Raw genomic sequence first — 18,198 nt, 5'->3', positions numbered from 1 at the left:
ACATCCTGAGTTTTATCTTTGGATCATAGTAGTCTTGGTTACTCCGGTTCCCCTCTGGGACCGAAACCAATGAACTCCATTGTCACTTATGTATTTTCAACGGTAGAGTTTCTACACTCCATAGATTAAGGTGTGGAGCTCTGCTGTTCCTCAAAGATTAATGCAAAGTACTACTGTTTTGTATTCAATTCAACTTATTCCGCTTCTAAGATATTCATTCGCACTTCAATCTAAATGTGATGAACGTGACAATCATCATCATTCCCCATGAACGCGTGCCTGACAACCACTTCCGTTCTACCTTCGATTGAATGAGTATCTCTTAGATATCTTAATCAGAATCTTCGTGGTGTAAGCTAGATTGATGGCGGCATTCAAGAGAATCCGGAAAGTCTAAACCTTGTCTGTGGTATTCCGAGTAGGATTCAATGATTGAATGACTGTGACGAGCTTCAAACTCGCGATTGCTGGGCGTAGTGACAGACGCAAAAGGAGGGTGAATCCTATTCCAGCATGATCGGGAACCTCAGATGATTAGCCGTGCCGTGACAGGGCATCTTGGACCATTTTCACAAGAGGAGGGGATGTAGCCACTGACAACGGTGATGCCCTTGCATAAAGCCAGCCATGGAAAGGATCGGAGTAAGACTGATTGGATGAAGACAGCAGGAAAGCGGAGGTTCAGAGGAACGATTGCATCTCCATACGCTTATCTGAAATTCTCACCAATGATTTACATAAGTATTTCTATCCTTATTTTATTACTACTTTTCGAAAACTACATAACTATTTTATATCCGCCTGACTGAGATTTACAAGGTGACCATAGCTTGCTTCATACCAACAATCTCCGTGGGATTCGACCCTTACTCACGTAAGGTATTACTTGGACGACCCAGTGCACTTGCTGGTTAGTTATGCGAAGTTGTGAAGATATGTTTAGACCATGGTTCTGTGCATCCATTTTTGGTGCCATTTCCAGGGAATCAATTTCGAATAATAATTCACAACCTGAGTAACAATTTCGCATACCAAGCGACTTAGTCAGCTTCTGTGGTGGGAAGAGTTTGGATAAAAATCCATTGACTACCTTGTCCCAAGTGTCCAGGCTCTCTTTTGGCTGAGATTCAAGCCACTGCTTTGCTCTATCCCTCACAGCAAATGGAAACCTTAGGATTCACTCCATTTGACTTAACAGTGTCACAAATCTATAGGAAGTTAGAGATAAATTGATTTTGGTCTTCCTGTGAGAGTCTATGATACTGACAGTTTTGTTGCACCAGAGTGACTAACTGAAGCTTCAACTCAAAGTTGTTGGTAGCTATAGGAGGCATCACAATACTGTTCCCATAGAAATTAAGACTGGGAGCAGTTTATGAGCCAAACATCCTTCTAGGTTGTTCATTCTCATTCTGGTTTACCACATTAGCACTGACAGCATTATTGGCATCCATGGTGAACTCTTCAGCATCATTTACGAGAGTATCACTGAGATTTTCACTAGATTTATAGAATCTAGCTTGTTGCAACTGCTGTCTCAAGGTCCTCTGAGTTTCAGGATCAAAATCTATAAGAGGTTCTGATGAGCGGATAATTTATACCCTTTTTGACATTATTTTTAGGTAGTTTTTAGTATGTTTTAATTACTTTATATTATATTTTTATTAGTTTTTATTCAAAAATAACATTTCTAGACTTTACTATGAGTTTGTGTGTTTTTCTATGATTTTAGATATTTTCTGGCTGAAATTGAGGGACCTGAGCAAAAATCTGATTCAGAGGCTGAGAAAGGACTGCAGATGTTGTTGGATTCTGACCCTCCTGCACTCGAAATGGATTTTCTAGAGCTACAGAAGCTCAATTGGTGCGCTCTTAATTGCGTTGAAAAGTAGACATCTTGGGCTTTATGGCAATGTATAATAGTCCATACTTTGTCCGAGATTTGATGGCCTAAACCGGCGTTCAAATGCCCACCAGAGACCCTTTTCAAGAGTAAAACGCCAGAACTGACACCAAAACTGGAGTTAAACGCCCAAACTGGCATCCAAGCTGGCGTTTAACTCTAGAAATATCCTATGCACGTGTAAAGCTCAATGCTCAGCCCAAGCACACACCAAGTGGGCCCCGAAAGTGGATTTCTGCACTATCTGCACTTAGTTACTTATTTTTGTAATCCCTAGTAACTAGTTTAGTATAAATAGCACTTTTTACTATTGTATTCGCATACATTATCATCTCTGGATGTTTAGTCCTTAGACTTTAGAGGCTGGCCATTCGGCCATGCCTGGACCTTTTCCTTTTATGTATTTTCTACGGTGGAGTTTCTACACCTCATAAATTAAGGTGTGGAGCTCTGCTGTTCTTCATGAATTAATGCAAGTACTATTGTTTCTCTTTCAATTCATGCTTACTTCTTCTCCAAGATATACTCTCGTACTTAATTCAGTTAAGTCAGAATGAAGGGATGACCCGTGACAATCACCCACTATCTTCGTTACTCGCTTAGCCAAGATCCGCGTGCCTGACAACCACAAGCGGTCTACATGATGTTCAACATAGTCATTGGACGACAGCTGGAGTATATTCTCTTGGGTCTCTAATCCACGGACCGAGTCTGGAGGTTAGAACCTTCGTGGTATAGGCAAGAACCAATTGGCAGCATTCCTGAGATCCGGAAACTATAATCTTTGTATGTGGTATTCCGAGTAGAATCTGGGAAGGGATGACTGTGACAAGCTTCAAACATGCGAATGTTGGGCATAGTGACAGTGTGCAAAAGGATAGAGAGATCCTATTCCGACGCTAGTGAGAACCGACAGATGATTAGCCGTGCGGTAGCTGTACCTGGTATTTTTCATCCGAGACGAGAAATCCGACAGTTGATTAGCCGTGCAGAAACTGTACCTGGTATTTTTCATCCGAGAGGATCATACAGCTTGCCATGAAAGGGAGCACGCATCATTGGAAGAAGACAATAGGAAAGCAGAGGTTCAGAAGCAATAAAGCATCTCCAAACGCTTATCTGAAATTCCCACCAATGAATTACATAAGTATCTTATTCTATTTTACGTTTTATTTATCTTTTAATTATCAAAACTCATAACCATTTGAATCTGCCTGACTAAGATTTACAAGATGACCATAGCTTGCTTCAAGCCGACAATTTCCGTGGGATCGACCCTTACTCACGTAAGATATTACTTGGACGACCCAGTGCAGTTGCTGGTTAGTTGTGCGGAGTTGTGAAAAGTGTGATCACAATTTCGTGGACCAAGTTTCTGGCGCCGTTGCCGGGGATTGTTCAAGTTTGGACAACTGACGGTTCATCTTGTTGCTTAGATTGGGTAATCTTATTTTATGTTTAAGCTTTTTATTTTTATTTTAAAAAATACAAAAAAAAAATGTGTTATCGAAAAATTCAAAAAAAAAATTGTTCTTCAGATTTTTTAAGAATGAATTCTAGAGCTTCATGAGATATGTTGAAGCTTGGTTGGCTGTTAAGCTATGTCTAATCTTTTGGACTGAGATTTCCACTTTTCATTGTAGAAAGGACATATCTGTATTTGTTATGCTAAAGCTTGGCTCGCCATTTGGCCATGTCTAATTCTTTTGGACCGGAGCTTTAGAATAACATTGCATGAGCCTTTGGATTCTTAAATCTGATATTGTTATCTACAGTGTTTTGCTAAAGCTTGGCTGGCCATTTGGCCACGTCTAATTCTATTGGACCGAAGCTTTAGACTAACAGTGCATAAATCCTAGAATTCTTATTAAAAATTTTTAATTTCCTTCTTCACTTTCCAAAATAATTTTGAAAAATATACAAAAAAATTTAATAAAATCATAAAAACCAAAAATTTTGTGTTTCTTGTTTGAATCTTCTGTCAAATTTAAGTTTGGTGTCAACTGCATGTTTTTCATTTTTCTTAGATTTTCGAAAATTCATGCATTGTGTTCTTCTTTCATCCTCAACTTGTTCTTGATGATTTTCCTTGTTTGATCTTTAATTTTTCTTGTTTTGTGTCTTTTCTTGTTTTTTATATGCATTTTCGAATTCATAGTGTCTAAACATTAAAAATTTCTATGTTTGGTGTCTTGAATGTGTTTCTTTTCTTAAAAAATTTTCAAAAATATGATCTTGATGTTCATAATGATCTTCAAAGTGTTCTTGGTGTTCATCTTAACATTCAAAGTGTTCTTGCATGCATTACTTGTTTCTTATTAGTCAAGTCAAAATTTTAATTTAAAAATTTTATCTTTTCAAATCTTTTTCAAAAATAAAATCTTTTTCATTTTTTTCTTAATATTTTCGAATTTCTAAAATTAATTTTCAAAATCTTTTTTCTTAATTTTAGTTCATATTTTCAAAACATTGCTAATAATTAATGTGTTGATTCAAAAAAAAATTTCAAGTTTGTTACTTTCCTGTTAAGAAAGGTTCAAAATTTAAATTCTAGAATCATATCTTTTAGTTTCTTGTTAGTCAAGTCATCAACTTTAATTTTAAAAATCAAATCATTTTAAATTTCTTTTTCAAATATTTTTCAAAATAAATTTCAATCATATCTTTTTCAAAACTTAATTTCAAAATCTTTTTCTAACTTCTTATCTTTTCAAAATTTATTTTCAAATCTTTTTCAATTAACCACTTGATTTGTTTGTTTTAATTTTAAAAAAGTTTTCTATTTCTTATCTTTTTCAAAACCATCTAACTACTCCTCTCTCTCATTAACTTCGAAAACAACTAACCACTTTTTCAAAATTCTTTTTAATTAACTAATTGTTTTAAATTCTAATTTTATTTTATTTCTTTTCTTAAATTTTAAATTCTAACTTAATTAATTAAATAAAAATAAAAATATTTTTTTCTCCCTCTTTTTAAAATTTGAATACTCTCTCTCTCTCTCTCATCTCTTTCTATTTATTTTATTTATTTACTAACACTTATCTTCTACTCATAATTCGAACCCTCTCCCTCTCTCTGTGTTCGAATTCCTCTTATTCTCTCTCTACCTCATTCTTCTATTCTTCTATTCTTATACTCACATAAAGGAATCTCTAGACTGCAACATAGAGGATTCCTCTTCTTTTCTGTTCTCTTCTTTTTCCTATGAGCAGAAACAGGGATAAAGACATTCTTGTTGAAGCTAATCTTGAACCTGAAAGGACTTTAAAGAGGAAGCTAAGAGAAGCTAAAGCATAAAACTCCGGAGAGGACCTTACAGAAATTTTTGAAAAAGAATTATGGACAAAGGATTAGCCATGAGAACCGACAGATGATTAGCCGTGCGGTAGCTGTACCTGGTATTTTTCATCCGAGATAAGAAATCCGACAGTTGATTAGCCGTACAGAAATCGTACCTGGTATTTTTCATCCGAGAGGATCATACAGCTTGCCATGGAAGGGAGCACGCATGATTGGAAGATGACAATAGAAAAGCAGAGTTTCAGAAGCAACAAAGCATCTCTAAACGCTTATCTGAAATTCCCACCAATGAATTACATAAGTATCTTATTCTATTTTACGTTTTATTTATCTTTTAATTATCAAAACTCATAACCATTTGAATCTGCCTGACTAAGATTTACAAGATGACCATAGCTTGCTTCAAGCCGACAATCTCCGTGGGATCGACCCTTACTCACGTATGGTATTACTTGGACGACCCAGTGCACTTGCTGGTTAGTTGTGCAGAGTTGTGAAAAGTGTGATCACAATCTCGTGTACCAGGTTCCTTATTTCTATTTCTATTCATAAACATACAGAAAATAAGAAAAAGTGGTAATCTCTACATTAGAGTGCAGAGAATTCCCAGTGAGGTAACTTGAGTAAGAGAAATAACATGAAATAAATTGAACAACTAAAGGAGAAAAATTCAAAAATCACTAAACAAAAATTGGGACAAATTTTTTGAAAATTTATGAAAAATAAATAGAAAAATTAAATAAAATAACAAGGCGACACCAAACTTAATTTTAGAAATTAAAAAAATAATTGAGCAAAAATTCAAAAATTAAAGCTAAAATTTAAATAAGACTAATGAAATAGAAGATTAAAATAATAAAAAAAATCAAAAATAAAAATAAAGAAGGAAAAAAAATTGAAATGAAATAAAAATAAAACAAAAGAACGAAGGAAAGGTTTGAAACAAAATCAAAATTGAAGTTAAAGAAATAAAAAATGAAAAAAAAGACAAGGGATAAGGGGAAGTGCTGACGAAAAGAAAAAATAAAAGGAAAAAAAGAGAAATGAAAAATAAAAATTAATAATACTAAAAAAATAATTAAAATGAAAATTATCTAATCTAAGCAATCAAATAACGAGTAGTTGTCAATCATAGTCAGTCCCCGGCAACGGCAGCAAAAATTTGGTGCGGAATTTAAAATCCACAAACTAACCGGCAAGTGCAACGGGTCGTACCAAGTAATACCTCAGATGAGTGAGGGTCAATCCCACGAGGATTGATGGATCAAGCAACAATGATTGGTGATTAGCTTAGTCAGACAAGCAGAAAATGATGTTGAGAGTTCAGTAGCATTAAACAGTAAATTCAGAGAATTAGAAAGCAAGTAGTAAACGGGTTGTGAAATATATAAGAGAAAACAGTTAGGGTTTCGGGGTTGTTTATCTTCTGGATTAACTTTTCTTATCAACTATTTTAATCATGCAAGATTCAATTCATGGCAAACTATAAGTGACTAAACCCTAATTCCTTAGCAATTTAGTCTCCTCTAATCTAGTTAACCGCCAATTCTTTGTGTTTTGAGGGTTACCTGAAACTGTAGGTCGATCTCGGACGAGATCTTTGGTACTGGTCGGAGATGACGTGTCTGGCTAGTGGGTGGAGGCTGGAGCTGTCGTGTCCGACTTGTTGGACTGGCTGTGCTGCTGATCCTTTGTCATTGGAGGATGGTGGTACCTGCAAGGGACTCTGATGCTTAAGTTAGCAAGGGTATTAAGCAGGTTTTTAGTAGAATCAGAGTATGAGTTATACCTGGGTGCTCCAGCGTATTTATAGAGGTACGATAGTGACCTTTTTAGATAAGATAAGTTAGTTATCATATCTTATCTTATCTTTGGGTGAGGTCAGCTTATCTTCAAGGGAACCGCCCTTCTCTCTGTAGGTTTGGGCTACCTTTGGATTTGGGTCGTGTTCCTTGATTTTGGGCCCTCTTTGGGCTTTCCTGTCAATTTGTTCGAGCACTTTGGGAAGAGGTCAGATGGTTTGACCTAAAGAGGTCGGTCGCTTTGTTGCTAGTCATCCAGGGTCGGACATCTCGACCCATGGTATGAACAGTGCCCCTGCTCGAGCTTGGTCTTTCTTTTGAGGTTGAGTCTTGATTTTAGGACTTCGATCATTTTCTGGTGAAAGCCGAACTCGAGCATCTATCGATTTCCTCTTTGTAGAGTCTTCTTTTGAATGTGGAACGTTTTTTCTTTATTCTTAAAAGCGCGCTGACGATCAGATTTTCTATCGGTAAAGAAATAAAAGTAATCGCGTTGTAAGTATAGTTTCTAAACCAACAGAAAAATCCTTTCGTACAAAAGTTTTGGTTGTCACAAGTAACAAATCCCTTTAAAATTTATAACCAAAGTATTCAAACCTCAGGTCATCTTCTCAAGGAATTGCAGGGAGGTATGTTCTTATTATTGGTTATGAGTTTTGTAAATTAGGGGTTTTTGAAATAAGGAGCAAGTAATTTAAATGACAAGGAAAATAAATTAATAATAATAAAATCTCTTGGCAAGGTATAAGAATTTGGAATTTCTATCCTAGTTATCCTTATCAGATGTGATGAGAATTGAGTTTTAATACCACTTAGTTAACCTTTACTAAAGCAAAGAAAAGTCAAGTGGACTAATTAGTTTGATCCTCAAGTCCTAGTCGATCCCTGTGGGAAGACTAGCTTTAGAGCGATCTAGATCAATTAGTAATCTGCCAATTTCAACCACTGCTGAGTTTGACAACTCAAGTGTTACCAATTACTTAACCAAAACCAAAAGGAAGAAAATATCTAAATTAAATTTAAAGCATTCATAAATAGAATAAAACGATCATAAACTGAAATACCTCAAATAATATTAATTAAGAAAATCATAACATGAATGTAGCATAAGCTAAATTGGAAAGATAAATAATAATTAAAGGTATATAATAAAAATAGAAAATAAATAAGAGGAACATTAAGCTTGGAAATTGAGAAGAAATAATCCTAAATCCTTTAAGAGGAATCCTAATCCTAAATCCTAAGAGAGAGGAGAGAACCCCTCTCCCTAAAACTACATCTAAATTATGAAAAGTGAATAATGGAAGACATGTTAATGAATGGATGCATTCCCCCACTTTATAGCCTCTAATCTGTGTTTTCTGGGCCAAAACCTAGGTCAAAAATAGCCCATAAATCGCGCCCAGTGATTTCTGGTACGTACAGATTGCGGGAAAGTGACGCGGAAGCGTCGTCCACGCGTTTGCGTAGATTGCGTTTCTGCCAGGTCATGCGTCCGCGTGATCCATGCGTTTGCGTCGCCTGGCTTCAGGGCAGCTATGACAAATTATGCATCATTGTGAAGCCCCGGATGTTAGCTTTCCAAAGCAACTAGAACCATCTCATTTGGACTTCTGTAGCTCAGGTTATGACCGTTTGAGTACGACGAGGTCAGGCTGGACAACTTAGCAATTTCTTTAACTCTTGTATTCCTTCCATTTTTGTATGCTTCCTTTCCATCCTCTAAGCCATTCCTGCCCTATAAACCCTGAAATCACTTAACACACATATCAACGTATCGAATGGTAATAAGAGAGGATTAATATTAGCAAATATAAGGCCAAAGAAGCATGGTTTCAATCATAGCATAAAATCAGGAAGGAAAAAGTAAAACCATGCAATTAGTATGAATAAGTGGGTAAAGACTTAATTTAAACAACTCAATTGAGCACAAGATAAACTATATAATAGTGGTTTATCAACCTCCCCACACTTAAACATTAGCATGTCCTCATGCTAAGCTCAAGAGATGCTATAAAGGAGTGAAGAGGAATGGTAGAATGTATGAAATGCAACCTATGTATATGAATGCAACAATATGCAAAATGTTTTTACCTACTTGGTTTAAAAGTAAATAAGCTCTTCAAGACAAACATAAATAAGATTTTACTAATTCAATTTATACAATAAAGGACAAGTAAACTTGTAAGAAAATAGCTCATGAAAGCAGGGAACGTAGAACCAAACATTGAACCCTTACTGGTAGTGTATATCACTCTAACTCTCAAGTGTCTAGGTCAATCACTCTATTCTTCCCTAGTCATGCTTTCTAAACCTTGTTCTTCATCTAACCAATCAACAAATATTTAGTATACCAATGCAAATATCATGAGGTCTTTTCAGGGTTGTAATGGGGCTGAGGTAAAGGTAAGGATATATATATATATATATATATATAAGGCTAAGTGAGCTAACAAAGTGAATCCTTGATTAGTCTAAGATCTCACCTAACATATACATACTTTATATAATTTAAAATGCTTTACCTAGCTACCCAAATTTTTTCCACTTTTGTATTACATGCTCATGTATCAAACTTATTTTTGAATTTTGTCCCATGTGCATTGATCCTTTTTATTTTGCATTTGGGGTAATTCATATATATTTTTTTGTATCCCCTTATTTAATTACTTAATTTTTTGTTTTTTTTTTCAATGCACATGGTAATTTAATTATTTTGATTTCAAATGAGCATGCTTCCCAAATTTTCAAATAACTTATTCAATTTAATTTCCCCTTTTTTTTTTCTATCATCCTATGTTCCCATAAAATTGTCCATACTTAAATTATACACAATATCTATCTTAAGCTAACTAAGGATTCAACTTGGGATTCTTAATTTGTTTTTCTGCTTAAGGCTAGTAATGTGGTTATAAAAGAGAAGGGGATTAAAAAGCTCAAAGTGGCTAACAAGAGTGAAATAAAAGGGTAGGCTTATTTGGGATAAGTGAGTGAAAACAAGTAATGGCCTCAATCATATGCAAGCATGTAAATACACTAAATAATGGACATATAGAGTGGAACAAAGTAAAGATTGCAATTATAGAGAAGAAAACACACAAGAATAAAATATTTATGGTTAACTAATGTAACCATGCAATTAATCTCAAAATCTCACAGGTTGTGTGTTCTTTGGCTCAAAAACCATGTTCCAAATACAATTTCAAACAAATTTAACACATAGAAAATTTTAATTTTTTTATTTAAATTAGTGAAATTTTTTTTTCAAAAATAGGGTACTAGAAAGAAACTTATTATTTTTCAACCAAGTAGTATTTAAATGCAAACAATCAACTACACATGCAATCGATTATGCAATGCAATAGTGAACTAATGAAGAAAATAAGACATTGGTGTTGAGAAGAGAATAACTAACCCATAGAGATCGGTATCGACCTCCCCACACTTAAAGGTTGCACCGTCCTCGGTGCATGCTAAGATGTACAAGTGGAGGGGCTGCTCCAACGGATACTTTTCTCCAAAGATTGTGCAGGTGGACTTGTTTGTCTTCCCATTAAGAAGCTTTTCCTCTCCCTTTGTGGTGGCCATCCTAAAAGAAGAGGAAAAAGAAGAAAAGTGACCCAAAATAAAGATAGAAAATAAATAAAATATGGGTGTTAATGCCAGATAATAAGAGTCTCAATTACATGGTAGCTACAACATGCAAGTGAAAAAACAGTAGAAGTACATGGCAAATCAAGAGTGAAAAAATTTGTAACAACGGGGAAGAGAGTGGGTAAGAAAAGATAATATAAATTCATGTCAATGCAAAAGTAATACAGGTATAAAAGATTGGCATTGATTTAAATAATATTACCTAACCAGAATAACACAAGTCACTAAGCACCCAAAATAATTCAAGAGAAGATGCAACAGTTAAATAAGAAAATTTTAACACCAAAGGAAAAATAATGAATTTAGAAAAGAAAATAAAAAATATGCACAAAATTATGATGCAATGAATGAAATATGCAATTAAATTAAGTAAAATAAAACGAAAGATAAGAAGAATGAGAAGGGAAAGAAAGGAAGAAGAAGTAAGTAAGAAAGGAGGGAGGAAAAATTAGGATTGGGGAAGAAAAGATAAGATTTTTGGCGCTGATTTGGATAAGCTGTGCGGCGCAGGTGACGTGGACGCGTGAGTGACGCGGTCGTGTCGTGCGCGATAAGGTCAGGTGATGCGGACACGTGGGTCATGCGATCGCGTGGCACGATTTGTGCGATTGGCGCGAGTGCAGCCTTGCGTTCGCGCAACTCTCTGTTTGAAACTCATTTTGCCAAATTTTAGGGTGACGCGGTCGCGTGGTTGACGCGTACGGGTGAATGGCCTTTCTTTTAAAATTGACGCGGACGCGTGGGGCACGCGTTCGCGTGGCAAGGCTTGTGCTTCTAGCATAGTTCCAGGCCCATTCCAGCCTAACTTGCTACCAAACACCCGTTTACGTCGATTTTAGAGGGCCACGCGTTCGCGTGGGTGATGCGGACGCGTGGGAGGTATTTTTCCCACATGACGCGGACGCGTCAGTGACGCGGTCGCGTGGATCAATTTGTGCCAAAGGCACACCTCCAGCCACGCTTTCGCGTGACTCTCTGTTCAATCTTGTTTTCTTCCCAACGCACATATGACGCGGACGCGTCGGCGACGCTATCGCTTCGCCTGCCCTTTTTTTTTTTAATGCAAAATGCAGAATGCAGTATGCAGATGCTGATGCAGATGTTATGAATAATTCCAGGTTCAATAAAATAAAATAAAACTCAAAAACAAACAAAACTAAATAAGATTGAAAATGGAACGATCATACCACGGTGGGTTGTCTTTCACCTAGCACTTTTAGTTAAAGTCCTTAAGTTGGACATTTGGTGAGCTCCTTGTTATGGTGGCTTGTGCTTGTATTCATCCAAAAATCTCCACCAATGTTTGGAATTCCAATGGCCTCCAGGATCCCAAACTAGGCGCATAAAGCCTTCAAGCAGGTAAAAGCAAGTGACAAGGCCCCAAGAGTGTTGATTTCTAGACTGAATTCCGGGGTCCCAAACCGTGCTTTTGCACCCGTCTTCTTGTTGATCATCATGATTCCATCCGGGTAGCAAGCAATCTGAATTCTCACTAAAATGGCCAAACAACTTCCTAGACCCATTCAGTTAAGCTTTACACCAACCCTTGCATTTAAACTTTGAGCACACAACCATGTTGAACCTTGCTTGACAACTCCAACCATTAACCATCTTCCTCTTACTCTTAATGCCACAAAGAGCTCTAAGTTGACCATCCATCTCCAGTAGCCCATATTCAAGTGAAATTAGAAAGCTAAGGGATATGAATTTTACCCACTTGAATGTTGTGAAGGATGATGGCAACTTAGGGGGAGGTATTTCTAACGAATTTGCAAGCTCCACTCCCTTGTGCTCTTCTCTGACAACTTCCACCTCTTTGCAAGTTTCTTCAATATCAACCTCTTCCTCTTGGTAGCTTTCTTCCAATTCAATCTCTTCTTCATTGCTCACCAAGGGCATGGGAGGCTGTGCTTCTTCTTCTTTAATCTCCATCTCTTGACCAACCTCTTCCATGTCTTCAACTATGATATGCCTTGGAGGTTGTACACCCTCCTCAGCATCAATTTCAATCGCCTTGGAAGGAGGTTCTATAACCTGACTTTCCCATGGAGGTTCAGAATCTCCTAAGTCTGCAACCACTTCTTCCTCTGCAGCTATTATGGCTTCTGATGACAAGTCATCTTAGCCTAGTTTCACTAGCCTTTTTCTTTTGTTTTCAATTGATTTATGCACTTTCTTGAGCCATAAGCAAGCCAATTGGGTAGATTTTCATGCTTCCTTTGATTTAATCAACCATAGATGAATTAATGCAATTTCATGAGGTTTTATGCTATAATTGTCACATATTATGAAAGAATGAATATCTCATGATTTTGAGCATAGCTTTGATGTGTTTGGTTTATTAATGATAGGTGAAGAAAGCTTGGAGAAAGGGTGAAGCAAGAAGGAATGGCTAGGAGGAAGAGAGGACAAAAAGTTTGAGCAAAAGTTTGCCTCAAACTTCAGCTCAAACTTTTGGAATAAGTGAAAACGAACCAGGGAGCAAAAAGCTTGACCAAAAGTTTGCCTCAAACTTTTTGGCAAACTTTTGGCATCACAAATCAACACCCTGGAGAGCAAAAGTTTGCGCCAACGTTTGCCTCAAACTTTTTGGCAAACGTTGGCGCCATGAACAACACATCCTGGAGAGCAAAAGCTTGCGCCAACGTTTGCCTCAAACTTTTTGGCAAACGTTGGCGCCATGAGTGTGCAAGGGGGAGCCAACGTTTGAGCAAAAGTTTGACCCCAAACTTTGGCTCAAACGTTGGTAGCAGCAAGGATGGTGTGGCTGATATGAAAAGTTTGAGTAAAAGTTTGCCTCAAACTTTTACTCAAACTTTTACTCAAGCTTACATGATTCCAAACCCGGTTTACTTCGGTTCTTCTCCAAACTCCAAGAGCAATTAACCAAGGCCTCTATCAACCCAATTCCATCAAGAGCAAAGGCCCAATTGAAGGCTTGAAGACCATTTGAAGAAAGTGTATAAATAGCTTAGGATTTAAGTTCTTCGGGGGGCTTTTCCTTTAGTTTTCATAGAGAGTTTTTGGAGAGCTTTTGGTGTTGAGTGAATTTTAATTTCTAAGTCTCGGGGAAGGAGAATTGAATTCCCTTCCTCTTAGTTTTCTTGCTTTCAATTTTAATTACAATTGTCTTGGATCTTGGGTTGGATAATTGAAGGAATTTTGTTTCAATCTCATCCTAAGATCTCTCTGTTTCATTTTACTGCACAATTGAATTTCCGTTTCTGTTAATTGCTTCTTTATCTACTCTTTCTGCACTCTACATTTCTTTAATTTCTTTGCAATTGCTCTTGTTGGATCTAGGAAGGCATTGAGATCTAGACTTGGTTATCTAGTCTCTTGAGACCTGAGATCTGGATTTCCATTTTCAATTCTCTGTTTACTGCTTTCAAGCTCATTTACCTTTCTGTTTTAGTTCCGATTCAATCTAAGTCATCTTCTACTCTTCTGTTTGTTGCAATTTACTTTTCCTTCTTTAATTTCTGCAAATCCAAGTCCCAATTCCCTTTACATTTCTTGCGTTCTAAGTTTCTGCCATTTAATTTCTTGTTCTTTAAGATTCAGCACCTTAAATTTCAGTTCTCTTTAATTTCATGCAAATTACCCATTCCCTTTATTTTTCATGCAATTTAATTTCTGTAAATCACAAATCACTCAACCAAATCTTGATTCGCTTGACTAAATCAACCACTGAACTAAAATTGCTCAATCCTTCAATCCCTGTGGGATCGACCTCACTCCCGTGAGTTATTATTACTTGATGCGACCCGGTGCACTTGCCGGTGAGTTTTGTGTCGGATCGTTTTCCGCACATCAGCTTCCTCCACTTGTTCTAATACAAAGCCATGTTCCTCATTGTCCACCGAAGTTTCTAGTGTCTCCTTCATGCTACGCTCTTCCTTTGATTCTCCAAATACAGCTACGGGAGTACTTTGAGTGCTCAGATGTTGAGAAGCTAATTTATTTACTACCTCGGTTAAGGCAGCCGCGAGTTCTAGTACATCCCTTTGCATATTCGCTTGCCCTTGAAGAAGACCACGAAGGATGTAATCCATTGGAGATTGGGGTGGATATGAGGGTTCATTGGTTGGGAGAGAGGGCTCATAATACGGAGGTGGTTCTTCTTGATAAGGATATGGAGATGGTGAATATTGAGGTGGTGGTTCTGGGGAGTAATTGGATTGGAGTTGGAGTGGATATGGGTTAGGGTCGTCTGGAGGTTTTTGGTTGTAAGGGGCTTGTGAGTATGGTGGTTCAAAGCTATGTTGAGGAGGTGGGTCATAGGTATATAATGGGGTCCACCATATCTATCGTCTTGGTATGCACCTCGGAATGGCTCTTGACTATAGCAGTTAGGTGGGTGTTGGTTGTTGCGAAAGGGTCCACCATAACCATTGTCTTGGTGTGCATCATAGAATGGTTGTTGATAGTGACTTGGAGGTGGTTGTCGCCATGAGGGTTGATCAAATCCTTGTGGCTCCTCCCATCTTTGATTGTTCCAACCTTGATGCCTGTTCTCATTGTAATTTCCTCTTCCTGCAATATAATTGTAACCAGACTCATAGCCAAAGGGGTGAGAATTCATAGTAGCTAATAAAAATTAAAAATAAAAACAAATAAACAAGCAAAGGAAAATAAAATAAAATAAAATAAATAAGAGAAAAGATTTGAAATTTGAAAAGTGAATTTTGAAATTTGAATTTGAAATAAGATAAAATAAGATTTTTGAAAAAGATATGATTTTTTTTGAAAATATTTAAATTTTGAAATTTAAAACTAAGATAAGATAAGATAAAAAAAATTAAAATTAAAATCTGAAATTTTTTTTTCCAAAATAAATCAATTTAAAAGCAAATATTTTCAATAACCAATAATAAGGCACACGTTTGCAATTCCCCGGCAACGGCGCCATTTTGACGATCGGATTTCCTATCGGTAAAGAAATAAAAGTAATCACGTTGTAAGTATAGTTTCTAAACCAACAGAAAAATCCTTTCGTACAAAAGTTTTGGTTGTCACAAGTAACAAACCCCTTTAAAATTTATAACCGAAGTATTCAAACCTCGGGTCGTCTTCTCAAGGAATTGCAGGGAGGTATGTTCTTATTATTGGTTGAGTTTTGTAAATTGGGGGCTTTTGAAGTAAGGAGCAAGTAATTTAAATGACAAGGAAAATAAATTAATAATAATAAAATCTCTTGGCAAGGTATAAGAATTTGGAATTTCTATCCTAGTTATCCTTATCAGATGTGATGAGAATTGAGTTTTAATCCCACTTAGTTAACCTTTACTAAAGCAAAGGAAAGTCAAGTGGACTAATTAGTTTGATCCTCAAGTCCTACTCGATCCCTGTGGGAAGACTAGCTTTAGAGCGATCTAGATCAATTAGTAATCTGCCAATTTCAACCACTATTGAGTTTGACAACTCAAGTGTTACCAATTACTTAACCAAAACTAAAAGGAAGAAAATATCTAAATTAAATTAAAAGCATTCATAAATAGAATAAAACGATCATAAACTGAAATACCTCAAATAATATTAATTAAGAAAATCATAACATGAATGTAGCATAAGCTAAATTGGAAAGATAAATAATAATTAAAGGTATATAATAAAAATAGAAAATAAATACGAGGAACATTAAGCCTGGAAATTGAGAAGAAATAATCCTAAATCCTTTAAGAGGAATCCAAATCCTAAATCCTAAGAGAGAGGAGAGAACCTCTCTCCCTAAAAACTACATCTAAATTATGAAAAGTGAATAATGGAAGACATGTTAATGAATGGATGCATTCCCCCACTTTATAGCCTCTAATCTGTGTTTTCTGGTTCGAAAACTGGGTCAAAAACAGCCTAGAAATCTCCCCCAGCAACTTCTGGTACGTACAGCTTGCGGGAAAGTGACGCGGAAGCGTCGTCCACGCGTTTGCATGGATTGCATTTCTGCCAGGTCACGCGTCCGCGTGATCCACGCGTCCGCGTGATCCACGCGTTCGCGTCACTTGGCTTTGGTGAAGCTATGGCAAATTATATATCGTTGTGAAGCCCCGAATGCTAGCTTTCCAACGCAACTGAAACCATCTCATATGGACCTCTGTAGCTCAAGTTATGACCGTTTGAGTGCGATGAGGTCAGGCTGGACAGCTTAGCAATTTCTTCAACTCTTGTATTCCTTCCATTTTTGTATGCTTCCTTTCCATCCTCTAAGCCATTCCTACCCTATAAACCCTGAAATCACTTAACACATATATCAATGCATCGAATGGTAATAAGAGAGGATTAATATTAGCAAATATAAGGCCAAAGAAGCATGGTTTCAATCATAGCATAAAATCAGGAAGGAAAAAGTAAAACCATGCAATTAGTATGAATAAGTGAGTAAAGACTTGATAAAAACCACTCAATTGAGCACAAGATAAACCATAAAATAGTGGTTTATCACGCGCGCTTTGCATTAGCACTCTGGTCTTGGGAATGCGCCAGGGTTTAATACCCTCATTAATTGGTTTTTAATGCCCCGTTTCTCCAGCCTCTTTATTTTGAATTTTTCACTCAAGAAAACGGTTTCTCTTCTCTTGTTACCGTAACTTCCCTTTTCTTTCTCACTTTCTGTTTTCGCCTAAAGTTTGTAATTTTGCATTTCTCCCCGCGACATTGCTTGGTGATTGTTAGTGCTTTTTCTTGCTGTGAAAGGGCGATTTCGGACTCCATCTCCCATCTTCAATTTTCTTTGAAGCTCTCTGCTTTTTCCAGGTTGGTTCTACTTTCAGCTTTTTACTTTTTTGTCGTTTTGTCTTCAGTTCTTTGGTGAATCTTTGATTTTTCGTTTGAATGCTTGAAAGTTTGAACCTTTTGGCATCGTGATGTTCAATCTTTGCTGTGATGCATGTGTCTGGTACTTCTCCCGGTGCTTGAGGGTTTTTGGGTTTTTGCATGTTTTGTTGCCTTTCTATTTTGATGTTGTTGCTTTCTGGGAAAATAGCTTCATTTGTTTCTTTTTGAAAGAAAAAAGGTTGCGTTTTTGACGTCCTCTGCTTGGCATGTTTTGTTTGCTTTCTGATTGAACTGGTATTTTGTTGCTCCTTTGATGACTTTGTTTTGACCTTGTTTCTTTCTTCTCGGGTTGTTGCGTTTTGGAAAAGGAGTTATCTTTTGCTGAGAGTTTTGTTGGGATGTTAGTCTTATGGATTTTTATTCTTGAGCCCTTACTCTGTTACTGCCTCCAAAGGATGCCCCTGGACCTTGTCTTGGGGTTTTCCTTTTTGCTTGTTTGTATGCTTAAGTCATACTTCTGTTGTGAGTTGATTTCGACTTTGTCCGAGATGTTTGGGTTAGTGATCTATGTTCTTCTTTCTTTCTGTAGGACTAGTTGACCTCATGTCTTCTCGCAAAAATATTGTTGAGACATCTTCCCAAGTTCCTGAGGGCATGGCTGATTGGGTGGATTCTATGGTTCTTCTGTGTATTTCGTTGGTTGACTCCGAGTTTTGTCAGCAACTTAGGCAATTTCATAGGATTTGTGGTAATGGTAGTGAT

Source organism: Arachis ipaensis, chromosome B10 (assembly GCF_059453495.1).
Source record: "Arachis ipaensis isolate K30076 ecotype BB chromosome B10, ASM5945349v1, whole genome shotgun sequence".
In the NCBI taxonomy this organism is placed as follows: domain Eukaryota; kingdom Viridiplantae; phylum Streptophyta; class Magnoliopsida; order Fabales; family Fabaceae; genus Arachis; species Arachis ipaensis.
This window is presented reverse-complemented; position numbering follows the sequence as displayed.